General features: G+C 41.9%; 1 protein-coding gene across 1 annotated transcript in view; it reads right to left on the bottom strand.

The window, feature by feature from the left end:
* Positions 1 to 19,303, bottom strand: part of LOC134357361 (collagen alpha-1(XIX) chain) — a 372,824-nt gene that overhangs the window by 292,039 nt on the left and 61,482 nt on the right. The window lies entirely within an intron of this gene.

Genomic DNA, 19,303 nt, shown 5'->3' with positions numbered 1-19,303 from the left:
AGGGAGTGATCTTTTTTTTTAACAACATATTCATTGATTTACGAGAATAAAATCAGGCCTATGAGATGCTATGTAGTTAAACCATTTTTCCCAGTATGAATCAAATTGTTCCAACTTATGATTAACAGATGCTGTTATCTTCTCCATTTTGTAAATGTCCATTGTAATTTCCATCCATGCATTTAAAGTTGGGGTCTCCTGTGATAACCATTTCCTGGCAAGAGTCTTTTTACCAGCCACCAGCAATATATTCATTAAACATTTATCTCTTTTCAACCATTCTTGAGGTATATACCCAAAATATATGGTCTTACTTTCTAAGGGTATTTCACATTTAAAGATGTCTTGTAGGGCATTGTGTATCCCACTCCAGTAGTCTTTGATAAGGGGGCACACATTCAAACAACAAGAAGCATATATACATCTGAAGTAGAATTAGAAATAAATACATTTTCAAATAATGAATAAAAACGGTGTGAAAAGTTCAGGGGCAAAGGAGGACTTCTGCCAGTTTAATGAAAGATAATAGTTTCTGATAAAATTTGCTTTTATAATGGATGGTCCAAATAAATATTTTATGGGTCTGTTTATTTATTTGCTTGTTTTAATGCAGGACACTGAAGGAAGAGTGGGCTGTATCTTGTTGCCCTTGAAGATGTTCACAGGAAAAGCAGCATAAAAAAGAAGTTATTTAATAACTGCATTTTTGTTTCCATGAACTGATAATAGACTATTTAATTTCAAGTGCCATCATATTTTCACATTGAACATATGATATAATTTCAGGAAAAAGGTGCTGGTCAGATAGTAGCTTAGTGTTCTACGTTAGTTTAATTTTCCTTTACACAATGAGATTCTGCAATCATATGATCTAAGTAGAGAACTGTATTCTGTCAACTGTGTTGTTCCCACGATTCTTCCTGTAAGGCCAAGTGGCCCTTTGCAGCTGTGAGAACATGAATCAATCCCTCACTAGTTACATACAAGTCCTTAATGGACCATGATTTAAATAGACTACACAGAAGATGCTAATTTTTCATCTTGTATTACGTTTTTTTGAATTGTTTTTAACAATGTCAACATTTTCCAAAAATCTTCACACAACCTCACACAATTTTCTTTGGGCAAGAGCTGTCTGACAGCCTCAATTATCTCACAAGCTGAGTTTACACTTTTTATGTTATGAATATTTTATGAAACCCATTCAAATTTCCATCTGATTCTCTGATTGTTGATGACAAAATGTAATGAAGAAGATTTCAATGACATGAGTACATATAAGCCAGAATCTAAGAATGTGAAAACTAGAAGAATCACAGATAGCTCTGCCACAACGGTTGGCGCTGTACCTCAAGGCGAGTATTTCAGAGGTTCAAAGGTTTATTTAATATTAAAGTATACAACCCTGAAATTCTTCAGAAGAGAATGCTGTTCCTGGACTATAGTTCAGCATTCAACACTATAATTCCCTCCAGAAGCTCAGGGACCTCAGCCTGAACCTCACTTTGTGCAACTGGATCCTAAGTTTCCTATTAGTTTGCTGACAGGTGGTAAGGATGGGCTCCCTCACCTCTGCTCCCCTGACGCTAAACACAGGTGCCCCCCAGGGTTGTGTCCTGAGTCCACTCCCCTACTCCCTTTACAGCCACAACTGTGCTGCCACACACAGCTCCAACCTGCTGACCAAATTAGCAGATGACACAACTTTGATCGGCCTCAGCGGTGATGAGACAACCTACAGAGGAGAGGTTAACACCTAGTGGTACCAAGATAACAACCTCTTCCTCAGTGTCTAAAAAACGAAAGAGCTGACTGTGGATTACAAGAGGAATGGAGACAGGCTCACCCCGATCAACATCAATGAGACTGCAGTAGAGAGGATGAGTAGTTTTAAGTTCCTTGATATACACATCACATAAGATCTTACCTGGACTGTACACACAGGCTGTGTGGCAAAAAAAAAGCAGCATCTCTTCCAGCTCAGGTGACTGAAGAAGTTTGGCATGAGCCCCAAATTATCAAGACTTTTGAGAGTATCCTGACGGGCTGTATCACTGCCTGGTATGGGAACTGCACCAACCTTGATTGCTGGGCACTGCAGAGAGTGGTACGGACAGCCCAGTTCATTTGTGGATGTGAACTACTCTCCATTGAGGACATTTACAACAGCAGGTGCGTAAAGAAGGCCTGGAGGATCATGGGGGACACTAGTCATCCCAACTATAAACTGTTTCAGCTGCTTCCATCTGGCAAATGGTACTGCAGCGTTAAATCCAGGACCAACAGGCCATGGGGCAGCTTCTTTCTACAAGCCATTAGACTTAGAAATTGACATGTCTGTACATTACAATGGAATCATAGTGCAAAGATTTTTGCTCCCTCACATTGTGGGATGGATGCAAGTTTTAAATAAATTCAAAATTCAAATTCAATTCTCTGGGTAGCCGTGAAACCAAGAAAGAAAAGGAAGGCAGTACAATCATCAACTCCCAAATCCCACCTCCCCGCAGAAAACAAACAAAAAAATTGGAACAGGCACATTAACCAGCAAATCCCTCCTCCCACACAAAGAATGAACAAAATGTAGCAGGCACACAGAACCCCCAAATCTGCCCCCCACCCCCACACACACACAAAAAAAATGAGATTGGGTGAAGAAACACAGAACATCAAAACTGTAAGACTATAAGAGTTCATAGTCCAAGTCTACATCCAAAATGCAGAAAAAACCTGGGCTACACTCTCCAGGTGCAGCAGCAGGCTCTCTCCTCTCCGGCACAGAGCAGCTGATGAAAAGATAAGCAGCCTGTGCTCAACCTCTGCATCCTGCTTCGATGCTTCAATCTCCCTTATCGCTTTAGTATGCGAACAATGGATAATTGATAAAATGGAGCCAAACATCAACTCACAACCAATCCTGCAGCCTGGCTGCCACAAAGTTCGTGCACGCTGCCTCTGCCTCCTGGAATACTCTCGGAGTCTGGATCACCAAAATGATCTCCAAACTACTGCACTCATTTTAACGCTTCAATTGCCCTCATCGCTTTAATCAGCAAACAATGGAAGCTATAATCAGCGAAATGGGATCAAACAGCAGCTCGTGCGCCATCCTGCAGACTTCTCATCAAGAGGTTCACTCACACCCTGCCTCCCGAATCCTCTCAGAGACTGCAGAGCACAGAAGCATCCAAACAATTCCTCAGCAGCAAAACGCAGGCTTCAACAGTTCTTGAGTCATGTTCAAGATGAGAACCAAATGTAAAAGACATAGAAGTGAAAAAGGTGGTTCATGATCTAGATGTTGATCACACGAGCATTGTACACGGCACCATCTTGACAGAAAGTATCCTGTACAAGCGATTCAACTTACCAGCTCACTGCCCAGGAAATGAGAAGAATCATCAATAAAACAGAAGCTACCAAAATGTAGGTAATGTCTACAATGTTTAGTTGGAAAAAAACAGTTCTACCAATTATCAAGGATGGAAATTTTCTTTGCACTGTGCAGCATCTTAACAGTGTTAATGTGGACTAATCCACAGAAATCCACATTTTGTTAAAGGCATTAATAAACTCACCTTTTGCTCAGTAACCTAACTATATAAATATGAAAATCAATAATAGGATTAAGGAAAATGTAAATTCCAAAAAATACATTTGCATTAACTTTCTTTTTGCTTTTTAGAACAGGATGTTAATTGCACAAATCAAATTATTTGATTCATTTTGCCCAACAACCAACATCATTCAACTACCATTGTTGTAAAGCTAATTTTCTAAGAACCAATGAGTTGCTGTGGAAATGGTTGATACAAAATGCTGAAAGAAGAGGACAGTGGAAGATGTATCTGGCATTATCGGACAGGAGTGCGCTTCGCTCAGCCAGGTCTATGCTTTCGCTAGGGATCAGGAAAGCGAAAAGGGCCTACGTGGGCAAAATACATGGACACTTCTGTGACACAGGTGACACCAGATGGATGTGGCAGGGAATTAAAGCTCTGACAGACTACAAGATCAGGCAGAGAACTGATGACAGCAACGCCTCTCTTCTAGACAGGCTTAACAATTTCTTCGCATGCTTCGAAGCATCAAACACTACAGCAAGGGGGACAGCCAGTCCCTTTTTACCATCTGACCAGCCGGCTCCAATCATTGATCCAGAGCAAACACAGATTACCCTTGCCAGGGTCAACCCACGAAAAGCGGGAGGTCCCGACAACATCCCTGGACGTGTGCTCAAGGAATGTACTGATGTATTAGCAGATGTCCTGACAGACATTTTCAACATCTCCCTTAGTCAAGCCATTGTCCCCAGATGCTTCAAAACCTCCACAATCATCCCTGTAGCAAAGAAGCCTGTCTGAATGATTACCCTCCCGTTGCCCTGACCCCCATAGTGATGAAATGTTTTGAATGGCTCGTCAAGCTTCATATCACAGCCAGCCTCCCCTCATCACTGGATCCTCTACAGTTTGCTTATCGTACAAATTGCTCTACGGAAGACGCAATATCCACCACACTGCACACAGTTCTCTCTCACTTGGACAACAAAGACACTTATGCCAGAATCCTGTACATTGATTTCAGTTCAGCGTTCAATACCATCATCCCGCAGAGACTAGTGGAGAAACTGTCGCTGCCTGGCCTTATCACTGCCATGTGTCGCGGGATTCTGGATTTCTTGACAGAGAGAGCACAGTCAGTCCATGTTGGCAGGAACATCTCTGACTCCATCACACTGAGCACTGGATCCCCACAAGGCCGTGTGCTTAGCCCATTGCTGTTTACACTGCTAACACATGACTGTGCAGCCAGATTCAAGGAGAACCTGATCATTAAGTTTGCTGATGATACCACAGTGGTGGGGCTCATCAGCAAAAATGATGAAACAATGTACAGGAAGGAGGTCAAACACCTAGAGAGCCGGTGCAGTGATAACAACTTGATGCTTAATGTCACCAAAACCAAGGAGATGATCGTCGATTTCAGACGGCCTCAGCCTGAGCACACACCCCTCAGCATCAACGGCTCCACAGTGGAGAGAGTGGAAAACATCAAGTTCCTTGGGGTGCAGATCTCGGACAATCTCACCTAGTCCAGGAACACCACTGGGATTGTGAAACGGGCCCAACAGAGATTGCACTTTCTGAGGAAGCTTAAACAAGCATCACTCCCCACTAACATCTTAACTACATTCTACAGAGGCGTGGTTGAGAGTGTGCTGACCTTTTGCGTCACAAACTGGTACTCCAGCTGCAGTGCTGTCGACAAAAAAGCCTTGCAGAGGGTGGTTAGGGGGAGCAGAGAAGGTTATTGGGGTCTCCTTACCTTCTGTCCAAGACCTCTTTCAGAGTCGATGCCTCCAGAAGACACGGTACATCATTAAAGACCCCTCACACCCTCTCCATGAACTGTTTGTTCTTCTGCCATCAGGCAAACGTTACAGGAGCATCAAAACTAAAACCACAAGGCTACTAAACAGCTTCCTCCCACAGGCAGTCAGACTGCTAAATAGCTGCTCTACCTGACTCTGCTTTGGCCACTTTTAACTTGCACTGGATACTTTAACTTGATTTTAACTGACATGTGGCTGTTGTGTTTTACTATTTATTGTTATGTTTATTATTCAGTGTTATGTTTGTTATGTTATGATTGCACTGCTCCTGGGAAACACTGTCTCATTCTGCTCTGCAGAGCTGATGTATGGTTAGAATGACAATAAAGTTTTTTGAATCTTTGAATCATCTTGTTGAAGGAGGCAGAAACTGTGGAGGATGATCCATTGAATATGGAGACTGATGGGGTGGAGGTGAAGACAAATGTAAATCTATACTTGCTCTGACCAGAAGGAGGAGGAATAACAGCAGAAGTTTCAGAAATAGACCCACACCATTGAGGGTACTGTCAACCATAGTGAAGGAGAATCAATGATCAAGGAAAGAGGAAAAGATAGCAAAGGTTTCTTCATCAGAGAAAATCTCTTCATGGAGCGGGAGAAAATGCAAGTGTGCAATGTAATTTTTCAGGAAGCAAGATAGGAGGAGATACAGTCAAGGTAGCTGTGTTAGGTGACCTTGCAAAAGGTAATGGCTGCTCATCTGTCCCAAGATAGAGAAGTCAAGCATGGGAAGAACAGAATCAAATATGGGGCACAGGAAGTGAAAGCATGGTGCAAATTCACAAGAAAGCTGATTAAATTATTGAGCCCTTTTTGAGGAAAGAACGAAACACCAATACAGTCATCAATGCACTGAAAAAGAGATGAGGAAGGTGCCGGAGTGGGATTGAAACAAGAACTATTCCATGTATTACATGAAGTGGCATAATTTAGACATGCAAGTTTCCGTAGCTATACATTTGATTTGTAGATTGTGAGTAGAGTTAAAAGATAACTCAATGTGAAAACACTTTTCGGTTTCAATAGATTTCAATAGGTACATTATGTCAGAGAAATGTGTATAACATACATCCTGAAATTCTTTTTCTTTGCAAACATCCATGAAAACAGAGGAGTGCCCCAAAGAATGAATGACAGTTAAATGTTAGAGCCTCAAAGCACCTTCCCCCAACTCTTTCCTCCCACGCATAAGCAGCAGCAAAGCAATGACCCCCCTTTCCCACCAGCAAAAAAGCATCGGCACCCTCCACCAAGCACTCAAGCGTGCAGCAAAGCATCGATAAAGACATAGACTTGCAGTACCCCAGTATTCGACATACCACAGGCTCTCTCTCTTTCTCCCTAATAAGGGAAAAAGGGGTGTCCTCATTTTACAGCGAGAGGGGAGACATAATAAAACAACTTGCCAATTTATAGTGTTAAAAGTCTGTTGCATCACCTTTTCTGAGCTCTATGCCCAAAGATCTCGGGTCTCTGGGCACACAGCCAGCTCGCTGCTTTCGATCTTCTGTGTACCGCCACAACACACCAGTTTTCCATGGTGGCACCGACCTCGAGTCCACTCGCCTCCAGAGCCATGAAAATCCGGCACCCTGAAGGCAAGCTAGTCTTCCAGGCCACGTCTTTGGTACATCGAAAAGCGGCCAGTCATGAGGCTCTGAGAGCAGATCCCATTCCCGCAAAGAACCGAAGTCAGTGTGTAACTCCAGGTCAGGGTCTTCAAAAGACCCAGCCAGACAAAAGTAGAAGGTGGTGGTGTATATAAATTTTAGAACAGCCCGGTACAGGTACTGGCTCTTCGGCACAAAATCTTGTATCGAACAGATGAAACCAGCCATTAAAACACTTAACTAAACTAGTTCATTTCTCTCCAATCTCTGCACAGTCATGAATCTATCGAAGCGTATATATTGGTTTTGCCTCTCCAACTACCATGACAGCACATTCTAAGCATCCACGATTTTCTGTATAAAAAACCTTCCTTGCACATTGCCTTTGAATTTACTCTCTCTCACCTGAAATGCATGTCTTCTGATATTAAACATTTCAAACCTGGGAAAAAATACTGGCTGAGTATTGTTCTTATGCCATTCAAAATCTTAGAATCTTCTATTAGGTATCCCCTCAGCCTCCACTACTCTAGAGAAAACAATCCATGTTTATCCAACCTCTTTGTACAGCACATGCCCTTGAACCCAGGCAGCATTCTGGTAAGCCTCTTCACCCTCTCCAAATCCTCACCATCCTTCCTATGACGGCGTAGCCAAAAATGAATGCAATACTCTAGATGTTACATAATCAGAGTCTGATTAAACTGCAATATAACTTCACGATGCTTGAGCTCATTGCCTTGATGAATAAATACAGGCATGTTGATTGCTTTCTTTATTACTCTGTTGACTTGTGTAGCCACTAGAATGGGGCTCTGGACTTGGAACAGAGATACCTCTGTGCATCAAAGCTCTTCAGGGTCCTAGCATTCACGGTGCACTGTCTCATTACATATGCTCTCTCAAACACCTTGCACTGGGCTAGATTAAATTCCATCTGCCGTTTCTCTGCTCGCATCTGCAACTGATCTACAGTGACTATAAAAAGTATTCACCCCAGTTGGAAGGTTTCATGTTTTATTGTTTTGCAACATTGAATTACAGTGGATTTAATTTGGCTTTATTTGACATTGATCAACAATGTTGTGGGCATTGCAGAGACTTGGATGGCTCAGGAGCAGGAATGGCTTCAGATGTTTCAGAGAGGATAGGGAGGGAGGCAAAAGAGGTGGGGCATGGCATTGTTGATCAGAGATCGTGTCATGGCTGCAGAAGAGGAGGAAGTCATGGAGGGATTGTCTACTGAGTCTCTGTGGGTGGAAGTTTGAAACAGGAAGGGATCAAAAACTCGACTGGGTGCTTTTTTATAGACCAGCCAATAGTAATAAGGACATTGAGGAGAAGATAGGGAGACAGATTCTGGAACAGTGCAATAATAATAGGGTTGTCATGATGGGAGATTTTTATTTCCCCAATATTGACTGGCATCTCTCTTGAGTAAGGGCTTTAGATGAGGTGGAGTTTGTTAGGTGTTTTCAGGAAGGTTTCTTGACACAATATGCAGATAAGCCTACAAGAGGAGAGGTTGTACTTAATCTGGTATTGGGAAATGAACCTGGTCAGGTGTCAGGTCTCTCAGTGGGAGAGTATTTTGGAGATAGTTATCACAATTCTATCTCCTTTACCATAGCAATGGAGAGGAATAGAAACAGACAAGTTAGGAAAGCGTTTAACTGGAGTAAGGGGAAATATGAAGCTATTAGGCAAGAACTTGGAAGCATAAATTGGGAACAGATGTTCTCAGGGAAATTTATGGCAGAAATGTGGCAAATATTCAGGGGATACAGGAACCATGGTGTACAACAGCTGTTGAAAATCTCATCAAGAAGAAAAGAAAAGCCTACGAAAGGTTCAAAAAACTAGGTAATGATACAGATCTAGAAAATTATAAGGCGAGCAGAAAGGAGCTTAAGAATGAAATTAGGAGAGCCAGAAGGGGCCATGAGAAGGCCTTGGCGAGCAGGATTAAGGAAAACCCCAAGGCATTCTACAAGTATGTGAAGAGCAAGAGGATAAGACGTGAGAGAATAGGACCAATCAAGTGTGACATGAAGAAGTGTGCATGGAACTGGAGGACACAGCAGAGGTACTTAATGAATGCTTTGTTTCAGTTTTCACTACGGAAAGGGATCTTGGCGATTGTAGGGATGACTTACAGCGAAATGAAAAGCTTGAACAAATAGACATTAAGGAAGAGGATTGCTGGAGCTTTTGGAAAGCCTCAAGCTGGATAAGTCACTGGCAACAGATGAGATATACCCTAGGCTACTGTGGGAGGTGAGGGAGGAGATTGCTGAACCTCTAGCAATGATCTTTGCATCATCAATGGAGACAGGAGAGGTTTCAGAGGATTGGAGAGTTGCAGATGTTGTTTAGAGAGTAGACATAGCCCAGAAAATTATAGACCCAGTGAGTCTTACTTCAGCGGTTGGTAAGTTGATGGAGAAGATCTTGACAGGCAGGATTTATGAACATTTGGAGAGGCATAATATGATTATGAATAGTCAGCATGGCTTTGTCAAAGGCAGGTCATGCCTGACGAGCCTGATTTAATTTTTTGAGGATGCGACTAAACACATTGATGAGAGTAGAGCAGTAGATGCCGTGTATATGGATTTCAGCAAGGCATTTGATAAGGTACCCCATTCAAGAGAAAGTAAGGAGGCATGGGATCCATGGGGACCTTGGTTTGTGGATCCAGAACTGGCTTGCACACAGAAGGCAAAGGGTGGTTGCAGACGGGTCATATTCTGCATGGAGGTTGGTGACCAGTGGTGTGCCTCAGGGATCTGTTCTGGGACCCCATCTCTTTGTAATTTTTATAAATGACCTGGATGAGGAAGTGGAGGGATGGGTTAGTAAATTTGCTAATGACACAAAGGTTGGGGGTGTTATGGATGGTGTGGAGGGCTGTCAGAGGTTACAGCAAGACATCGATAGGATGCAAAACTGGGCTGAGAAGTAGCAGATGGAGTTCAACCCAGATAAGTATGGGGTGGTTCATTTTGGTAGGTCAAATATAATGGCAGAATATAGTATTAATGGGAAAACTCTTGGCAGTGTGGAGGATCAGAGGGATCTTGGGGTTCGTGCCCATAGGACACTCAAAGCTGCTGCGCAGGTTGACTCTGTGGTTAAGAAGGCATACGGTGCATTGGCCTTCATCAACTGTTGGACTGAGTTCAAGAGCTGAGAGGCAATGTCACAGCTATATAGGACCCTGGTCAGATCCCACTTGGAGTACTGTGCTCGGTTCTGGTCACCTCACTACAGGAAGGATGTGGAAACTATAGAAAGGGTGTAGAGGAGATTTACAAGGATGTTGCCTGGATTGGGGAGCATGCCTTTCAAGAATAGGTTGACTGAACTTGGCCTTTTCTACTTGGAGAGATGGAGGATGAGAGGTGACCTGATAGAGGTGTATAAAATGATGAGAGGTATTGATAGTGTGGATAGCCAGAGGCTTTTTCCAACAGCTGAAATAGCAATCACGAGAAGGCACAGTTTTAAGGTGCTTGGAAGTAGGTACAGAGGGAATGTCAGGGATAAGTGTTTTAAACAGAGAGTGGCGAGTGTGTGGAATGGGCTGCCGGCGTCTCTGGTGGAGGCGGATACAATAGGGTCTTTTAAGAGATTCCTGGAAAGGTTCATGGAGCTTAGAAAAATAGAGGGCTATGGTTAACCCTCACAAGTTTCTGAAGTAGATACATGTTTGGCACAGAATTGTGGGCCAAAGGGCCTGTATTATGCTGTAGGTTTTCAATGTTTCTATGTTTTCAACAGAAAAGACTCTTTCATGTCAAAGTGAAAACAAATTTCTACAAATTGGTCTAAATTTATTTACAATTATTGAACACAAAATAATTGTTTGCATAAATTCTCCCCCTTCGAGTCAGTATTTAGTAGAAGCACCTTTGGCAGCAACTATAGCCTTGAGTCTGTGTGGATGGGTCTCTATCAGCTTTGCACATCTGGACACTGCAATTTCTCCCCATTCTTCTTCACAAAACTGCTCAAGTACTGTCAGATTGCAAGCAGATAATGAGTGAACAGCCCTTTTCAAGTCCAGCCACATTCTCTCAATTGGATTGAGGTCCAGACTCCAACTTGGCTATTCTAGGACATTAACTTTGTTGTTGTTAAGCCATTCCTTTGTAGGTTTGGCCGTTATGTTTAGGGTCATTGTCTTGCTGGAAAACAAATCTTCTCCTAAGTCACGGTTCTCTTGCAGACTGAATCAGGTTTTTCTCCAGGATTTCCCTGTATTTTGCTGCATTTATTTTACCCTCTACCTTCACAAGCCATTGAGGGCCTGCCGCAGTGAAGCATCCCCACAGCATGATGCATCCACCACCATGCTTCATGGTAGGGATGGTGTGTTTTGATGATGTGCAATGTTTGGCTTATGCCAAACATAGCATTTAGTCTGACGGCCAAATCGTTTAATTTTGGTTTCATCAGACCATAGAACCTTCTTCCAATTGACTCCAGTGTCTCTCACATCCTTCTGGTAAACTTTAACCAAGATTTGATGTGTGTTTTTTTTCAACAATAGCTTTCTCTTTGCCATTCTTGAATAAAGCTGCACTGGTGAAGCATCCGGGCAACAGTTGTATGCACAGCCTCTCCCATCTCAGCCACTGAAGCTTGCAATTCCTCAAGAGTTGTCATATGTGTCTTGGTGGCCTCCCTTGTCAGTCCCCTTCTTGCAGTCACTCAGTTTTTGCTCCAGGCAGATTTACAGCTGTGCCATATTCTTTTCATTTCTTGATGATTGACTTAACTGTATTCCAAGGAATATTCAGTGACTTGGAATTTTTCTTGTATCCATCTCCTGACTTGTGCTTTTCAATAACCTTTGCACAGAGTTGCTTGGAGTGTTCTTTTGTCTTTGTGGTGTAGTTTTTGCCAGGATACCAACTCACCTGCAGTTGGATATTTCACATACCTGAGTATTTTTACTGTAATCAATTGAAACACCTTGACTGCACACGGGTGATCTCTATTTAACTAATTATGTGATTTCTCAAACCATTTGGCTGTACTAGTGATGATCTGGTGTGTAATATTAACGGGGGTGAATACTCATGCGATCAATTATTTTATGTTTTATATTTGTAATTAATTTAGATCACGTGCTAGAGCTCTGTTTTCACTTTGACAGAAAGAGTCTTTTTCTGTTGATCAGTGTCAAAAAAGAGCCAAATTAAATCCACTGTGATTCAATGTTGCAACACAATAAAACATGAAAACTTCCGGGGTGGGGGGGGGGTGTGTGAATACATTTATAGGCACTGTATATCCCATTGTAAACTTTGCCAATACTCTAAACCATCCACAATGCCAACAGTCTTTGTATCATCTGTGAACTTACTAACCCATACATCTGTGTTTTCTTCCATTTACATATATCACAAACAGCAGAGGTCCCAGTAAGGATCCCTGTGGAACACCATGAATCATGGACCTTCAGCCAGAATAAATCCCTTCGACCACTAATCTTTGTCAAGTTCTAATGTAAGAAAAGGTCGCGAATGAAGTTAAGGGTTGCACGGTGGCAACATTGTGACAACACCAGTAACCCGAATCTCAATCCTGATCTTGTGGATTTCTTCCAGGTGTTCTGGCTTCTTCCTGCATTCCAACGTCATGCAAGTTTGATGGTTAACTTAGCGTATAGGACCTAGTGTACAGGTGAATGGTTGAATCAGGGGGAAAATAAAATGGGATTAGGTATCAATATATGCTTGATAGTTGTGATGACAAACCAAGATATCAGAAGATTTGTTGGCTTATCAGAAGATTGATGCTGATGAGAGAGATAAGAGAGACAATGGAGAAACATTCAAAATGCTAATAAGAGAGAAGACAGAGATTAACGAGAAAGAAACACACTTCAGAATATTGACAGACCAGTTGCTTTGAACCTGAACTGTTTGAAGTTTGATGGACAGGCGATACCCCAGCAGGGGGATAAAAAGAACAGGTTCGCTAAGGCACAACACACACCACGAGATCACAAGATAACGAGACCCTGGAAAAGCGGTGTGCCCCCACAAGTTGGTGGAGTTTGGAGGTCTGGTCGCGGGAACCGACCATAGACGCACAGGGTGAAAGGGTACAATCGGCGGGGTCACAGTCGGTGACCACAGAAGACATAACAAAGGGTCCGCCCGAGAGCTAACTGCGAAGAACATCAAAGGTCTGCTGAATCAGATCTGAATATCTCTATTTCTCTCTCTCTCTCCAACGGCACAACAGCGATTACTGCGAACTGTACTAAGCTGAACTGAACTCTGCGTCACTTGAGACTGATCATTTTACCCCTGGACTGCGATAGAGCTTGATTGATTCCTATTACCCTTGTTCTGTGTACATGTGTGTTTTATCATTGCTAACCTGTTGCATTTATATCCTTACGATTAGAGTACTGTGCTACTTATTTCTTTAATAAAACTTTATTAGCTTCTGTTAAACCAGACTCCAACTAAGTGGTCCATTTCTGCTGGTTTAGCAACCCAGTTACGGGGTACGTAACATAGTAAGTAAAGACTTGGTGAGTTAGAGAGCCTGTTTCATTGTTTTAGACACTGCTGAAGGGTCTCGGCCCAAAACGTCCACTGTACTCTTTTCCATAGATGCTGCCTGACCTGCTGAGTTCCTCCAGTGTGTTGTGCGCTTTGCTTGGATTTCCAGAATCTTCAGATTTTCTCGTGTTTGTGATTGGCAATTCACCCTTGAGTTTGTTGAGTTTGCCATTTGTGCTTAAGCAGGCAGTATATATCACTAAACACAGAATGCTACTGAAGTATAGAACTATGTGTATTGTCCTTGGTTATGATCAGTGAAAAATATTGTTCTCTGAACATAAACAAGAGAAAACCTGCAGATGCTGGAAATCCAAGTAACACACACAAAATGCTGGAGGAACTCAGCAGGCCAAGCAGTATATATGGAAAATATTATAGTCAATGTTGCTCTGAACATGCTGTGTAGATATGATGTCCAACTGCAAGTTCTTTGGATGCCCCTCTGACTTCCTTTGCCAAGAGCTGACTCTGCCCTGTCTGCCCTTTGCTTATTTCACACTTCAAGGAAAATGCCTTCTATAGTAGCTATGCCTGGGAGCAACTGGCTTGTGCCTTGAAGTCTGAACAAGACCTTCTATCACCTGCCACACTAGTCCCTGTAGACTTCAGCAACTTCAACAAACTTTGGAGGGTTCCAAACACTTGCCGATTTCAAGCGACAGTTATGCAAGGTCAATCAGCATCAAACCTGCTTAATGATGCTGGTAGAGTTAGTGAGCACCTAATTGGCAGTGCTGGCAATGCATCAGTTCCACAGATTAAATACTCGACCTTCTTTGGAAGACCTTATCTGTTCACATGTGCGTGGCCGCACCAATATGCTGGTGCAACTCACATTGCAAATGTAATCACATTTGGAATCTATTTGGAACCCAGTGTCCAAAATATTGAAAATAAAGCTTTGTGACTAAAATGTGCAGACTTAAATGTAATGCCTTGGTTCCTATTTTTTTTACTGTTAGGCTGTTCTGTATTTGATTTTGTGCTGTTCTGTGCAAGCTGCTTGTTTGGGTTACTATTGAAGGTAACAGATAGGAGAATTGTGTGCCATTCAGTTAGGAAGGCCAGATCAAGGGGAGGTTTCTCTGGTGAGGGCCACTAAGGTTGGGCTTGGGGCATTGTTAAGGAGATGAAGAGAGAAGACGCTGGAGAGAGGAGAGGTTGTAGGATTCGACCCAGAGGGGGGCTGTGATTCGACCAAGCCCGAGGTGAGATCGAAGGAGGATCGGCGAAGGGGAAACCATGAGCTTCAACTTGTGCACATTAGACTGTTTCATTAAAATGGGACCTTTTCTTATTTTATTCTTTTGTTACTGACCCTTCAGTCAAATTAAGAATTATAAAGCTAAATCTTTTAATTGTACGTGGTGTACTGTCTGTTATTTCACGGCACTTATTTGTAACAGGGTAACAAATCCCGCAGCATCCACACAAATGGGGAATTTTGGGGTGAGCTCGCACCTCAATCTCACACGTTTGATAGGGCCGGAGATGGTCTTCCTGAGACTTACGCAGCCGATGGAACCAAAGTGTTTCATAAGCTTGCCAGAAGAATGTGCGACAGTTAAGATGCTTGCTTCACTAAATAATAAGCTTTTTTTAACTTGTCTTTCACACCTCAGTAACATAACAACATAAGGAACAGAAGCAGGAGTGTAACAATTGGCCCATCAAGTCTGATCAATCATTTAGTAAATCATAGCTAATCCAGTCCGGCTTTAATATCAAATTCCCATTTTCACTTTCCAGCACAGTGTACCCCCTCATTATGACAGATTGGGTAACGAAAATTCTTTACGAAATTCACAAATTTGGGACACCAAATAAAAATGTGCTCCAATAGAATTTATATAAGAAACAATAGCGAAATAAACACAAAATGTAAAAAATTGCCTATTTCTGTCAAGGGTTTGTGTTACTAGGAATGCAATCTCCCATAACTCAGGGCTGTGCTGCAGTTCAAATATTTTTCAGTCTGTTTTGCATATAGAACATAGAACAGTACAGCAAAAGAACAGGCACCTCAGGCCACAATGTTGTGCCAAACCAAATAAATTAGTCATCAAATGGCCATCTAAACTAATACCTTATAGCTACACAATACTCATTATCTTCTATTTTCCTCAAATTCATGTGCCTATCTAAATGTTTCTTAAAAATCCTGTATGTATCTGCCTCTCCCCACCTTCCCAGACAATGCATTCCAGGTACCCACCACTCTGTGTACAAAGTTTGGCTCTCGCATCTCCTTTGAAATTACCCCCTCACCTTAAATGTACGTCCTCTGGTATTAAACATTAGACTCTGGGGAAAAGATACTTTCTGTCTACTCTAACTCTGCCTCTCATAAACTTATAAACCTCTATCAGATCTCTCTTCAGCCTCCGTCACTCCAAAGAAAACAACCAACTTTGTCAAAGCTTGCATTTTAACACATGCCCTCTAATCCAGACAGCATCTGGTAAAACTCTTCCGCACCCTTTCCAAAGCCTTGACATTCCTCCTATAACGGAGCAACCAGAGCTACATTCTACAACATACCTTCCTGACTTTTGAACTTAATGCTTCAACTAATCAAGCCCAAGCATGCTATATGCCTTCTTAACCACACTTTCAACTAGTGCTATATGCCTTCTTAACCACACTTTCAACTAGTGGAGGCACTTTCAGGAAGCTATAATCTTGGGCTCCCTCTGCTTTTCTACGCTGTTAAAGGTCTTTTCCTTAACAGTGTACTGTCTCTTTATATTTGACCCACCAAGATACAACACTTAATATTTGCCTGGAGTAAACTCCATCTGCCATTTCTCTGCTCATATTTGTAACCAATCTATATCCCGCTGCATTCTTTGCCATATAGTTACACTACCCACAAGACTAACAATCTTTGTATCATCTGTAGACTTACTAACCCACCCATCTACAATTTCATCAAGGTCATCTAGCAGCAGTGGTCCCAGTACAGATCCCTGCAGAACACCACTATTCACAGACAACCAGCCAGAGTAAGTTCCTTCAAACACTACCCTCTGTCTTCTATGGGCAAGCCAGTTCTGAATGTAGACAACCAATTCACCATTGATCCCATGCATCTTAATCTTCTGGAAGAGTTGCCAGTGAAAGATCTTGCCAAATGCCATGTTCCATGTAGACAGCATCCACAGCTCTATGTTCATCAATCACCTGCATCAAAAAAACTCTATCTAGTTAGTAAGACATGACTTGCCCCACACTAAGCATATATTCAATAATTTCTACTTCCACAGCTCTTTGGAACAGAGAACTCCAAAGCATCTAAGAAAATACATTCCTCCTCAATTCTGACCAATTCAGAAGCTTCCTTATTTTGAAAATAAGTCATCTCTTTCTTGATAACCCTATGAGGGATACCATTCTCTGAGCATCAACTCTGAAAATTCCCTTCAATATGTTATATTGTTTCACCATGATCATTCCTCATTATTCTGAACTGCAAAAGGTACAAGATCAACCTGCTCAGTCTCTTCACGCATCACATCAGTCATTTGGTCCCAAGAATTAAACTAGTAAATCTTCACTGCAATACATCAATAAGCAACATGTACCATAATATCTCTGCTTCTGGTGCTCGGAAATAGCTTTGAAAATTGGGAGGATGAGAATAAAAATGTCCTGAGGTAAGCAATCAACAAAGTCCAAATCCAACAAAGGTTATAAAACCAGCTATTTCTTCAAATAATGTGGGTTTACTCTACTCCAATTTAAATTAGATTAGATTTAACTTTATTGTCATTGTGCGGAGTACAGATACAAAGCCAATGAAATGCATTTAGCATCTGACCAGAAATGCAAAGAATACTGTTATTTACATAATCACTGCGAATAAACAAAAGTGCTACAGCACACAAATATAAAAGTACTGTGACAGTACAGTACGGATGCAACACTGCTTAGTGCTGTGATGAGAGGTTCAGTAGTGTCACAGCCTCAGGGAAGAAGCTCTTCCTGTGCCTGCTGGTGCGGGAGCGGAGGCTCCTGTAGCGCCTACCGGATGGGAGGAGAGTAAGAAGTCCATGGTTAGGGTGAGATGCATTCCTGATAATGCTTTTCGCCCTGCCCAGGCAGCGTTTATGGTAGATGTTCTCAATGGTGGGCAATTGTGCCCTTACCTATTGTGTTAGCCAATGACCAATTCGAAGTTCTTGTCACTTTCTTATTTACATACTCTTCACTCTTGGCTTCATCTGAAAACACAGCTGTTCCCTCATGCATGCTGAGAACAGCTTTACCACCCCCCCCCCCACCCCCACCAGCCTTGACTTTTGCCTTCTCTCTAAATTTTCAGAATTCTCACCCAACGTTCAAAACTGAATAGGCAGAAATTTCATCCAAATATTGACAACCATCTAAAACTGAACCAGATTGTTTACATGATTATATATGATTATATGATTATATATCCAAACCTGTTGATTTTTATGGCACAGAACTATGACATTTCAAAGACATAGAGTCATAGAAAAGTACAACACAGGAACATGCTCCATTGGCCCACTTTGTACATACTGACCATGAGGCCTTCATAATATTGGCTGACATCACCTTCTACACCTGTGTGTATGCTAAAACATTCATCCATGGCCAAGTTTCCATCCAATCCTGTTCACCCATCATCTCTTTACTAGGTCCAGGCTAAAGAATGTTTTAACTTTACCACTTCATCCATGCTTTGAAATCTCTTAATGGTTTGGTCCCTCTTTATCAGCTTATCTTCTCCAGATGTAAACCCTACAAGTTTCTTCTGCTCCTCCATTCTGGACCCTTGATCAATCCTGATTTACCTCACCCTGGTCCCCAGTGCCCAAAGCAATATGCACAGGATTTTTTCCTAAACCTCTCCACATCATTGCTTCTCTTTAAATCTATCTCTCTGGCCAACCTCTGAGAGAGTTATTATTTGCTTAAGTCACTCAGTGTCAATTTTTTAATTGGGAATTTTCTTGATAAACACTTACGATATTTTCTTGTTAAGCACCATATACAGTAGAAGGTTGTTCTTTATGATTAAGACAGGTATCAATTCTCACAAAGGTTAGGCAAAGAATGATTAAGGCCAGGCTGATGCCCTGGATAAGTTAGTCATGCCTTTGTTTCCTTTAACCTATCTGACCTATCATTCTTCGGTGCATTTCAGTGCATGGGTAAACAGTCTTCCAGAATAAAGTTTGATAATTATCAAGGACCACTGGACCAACACACACATCTTCAAAATAAATATCATCACCATTTTATTTTTTTAACCTGAGAACTAAAGGAAAATCACTTAGTAAAGGGTATGAATTTTTGAGTAGCTCAAACTGCTTCACTCTTCTAAACATGTATCTCTCAGGTTTTACCCTTCTTAGGGCATAAACTGCTCCCGCATTTTCCTTCTTCAGAACCTTGTGCTCTCTTTGAGGCTCTTGTGCTATTCAATGCCCCTGAGTTATCTGTGTTTAATTGAAAATGCATATTGTAGGCCGTTTTCCAATTCACAATAAAATATTTCCCCAGCAAGTTCATAATTTATATATTTTAGTATTGTAGAGTCTAGTGACTTCAGGATATTGATGACATGTATTCACTACGGTTTTACTTTGTATATTCTGCACTCACCGCACTGTGGCCTACTGCATTCTTCTGTTGTAAATGAAAGATTTCTTGCTTTAATAGCTCCTTCTGTGGAC

The sequence above is a fragment of the Mobula hypostoma genome, chromosome 2, assembly GCF_963921235.1.
Source record: "Mobula hypostoma chromosome 2, sMobHyp1.1, whole genome shotgun sequence".
NCBI lineage: Eukaryota > Metazoa > Chordata > Chondrichthyes > Myliobatiformes > Myliobatidae > Mobula > Mobula hypostoma.
The sequence above is the reverse complement of the archived record's forward strand: the minus strand, read 5'-3'. Positions and strand labels throughout refer to the sequence as shown.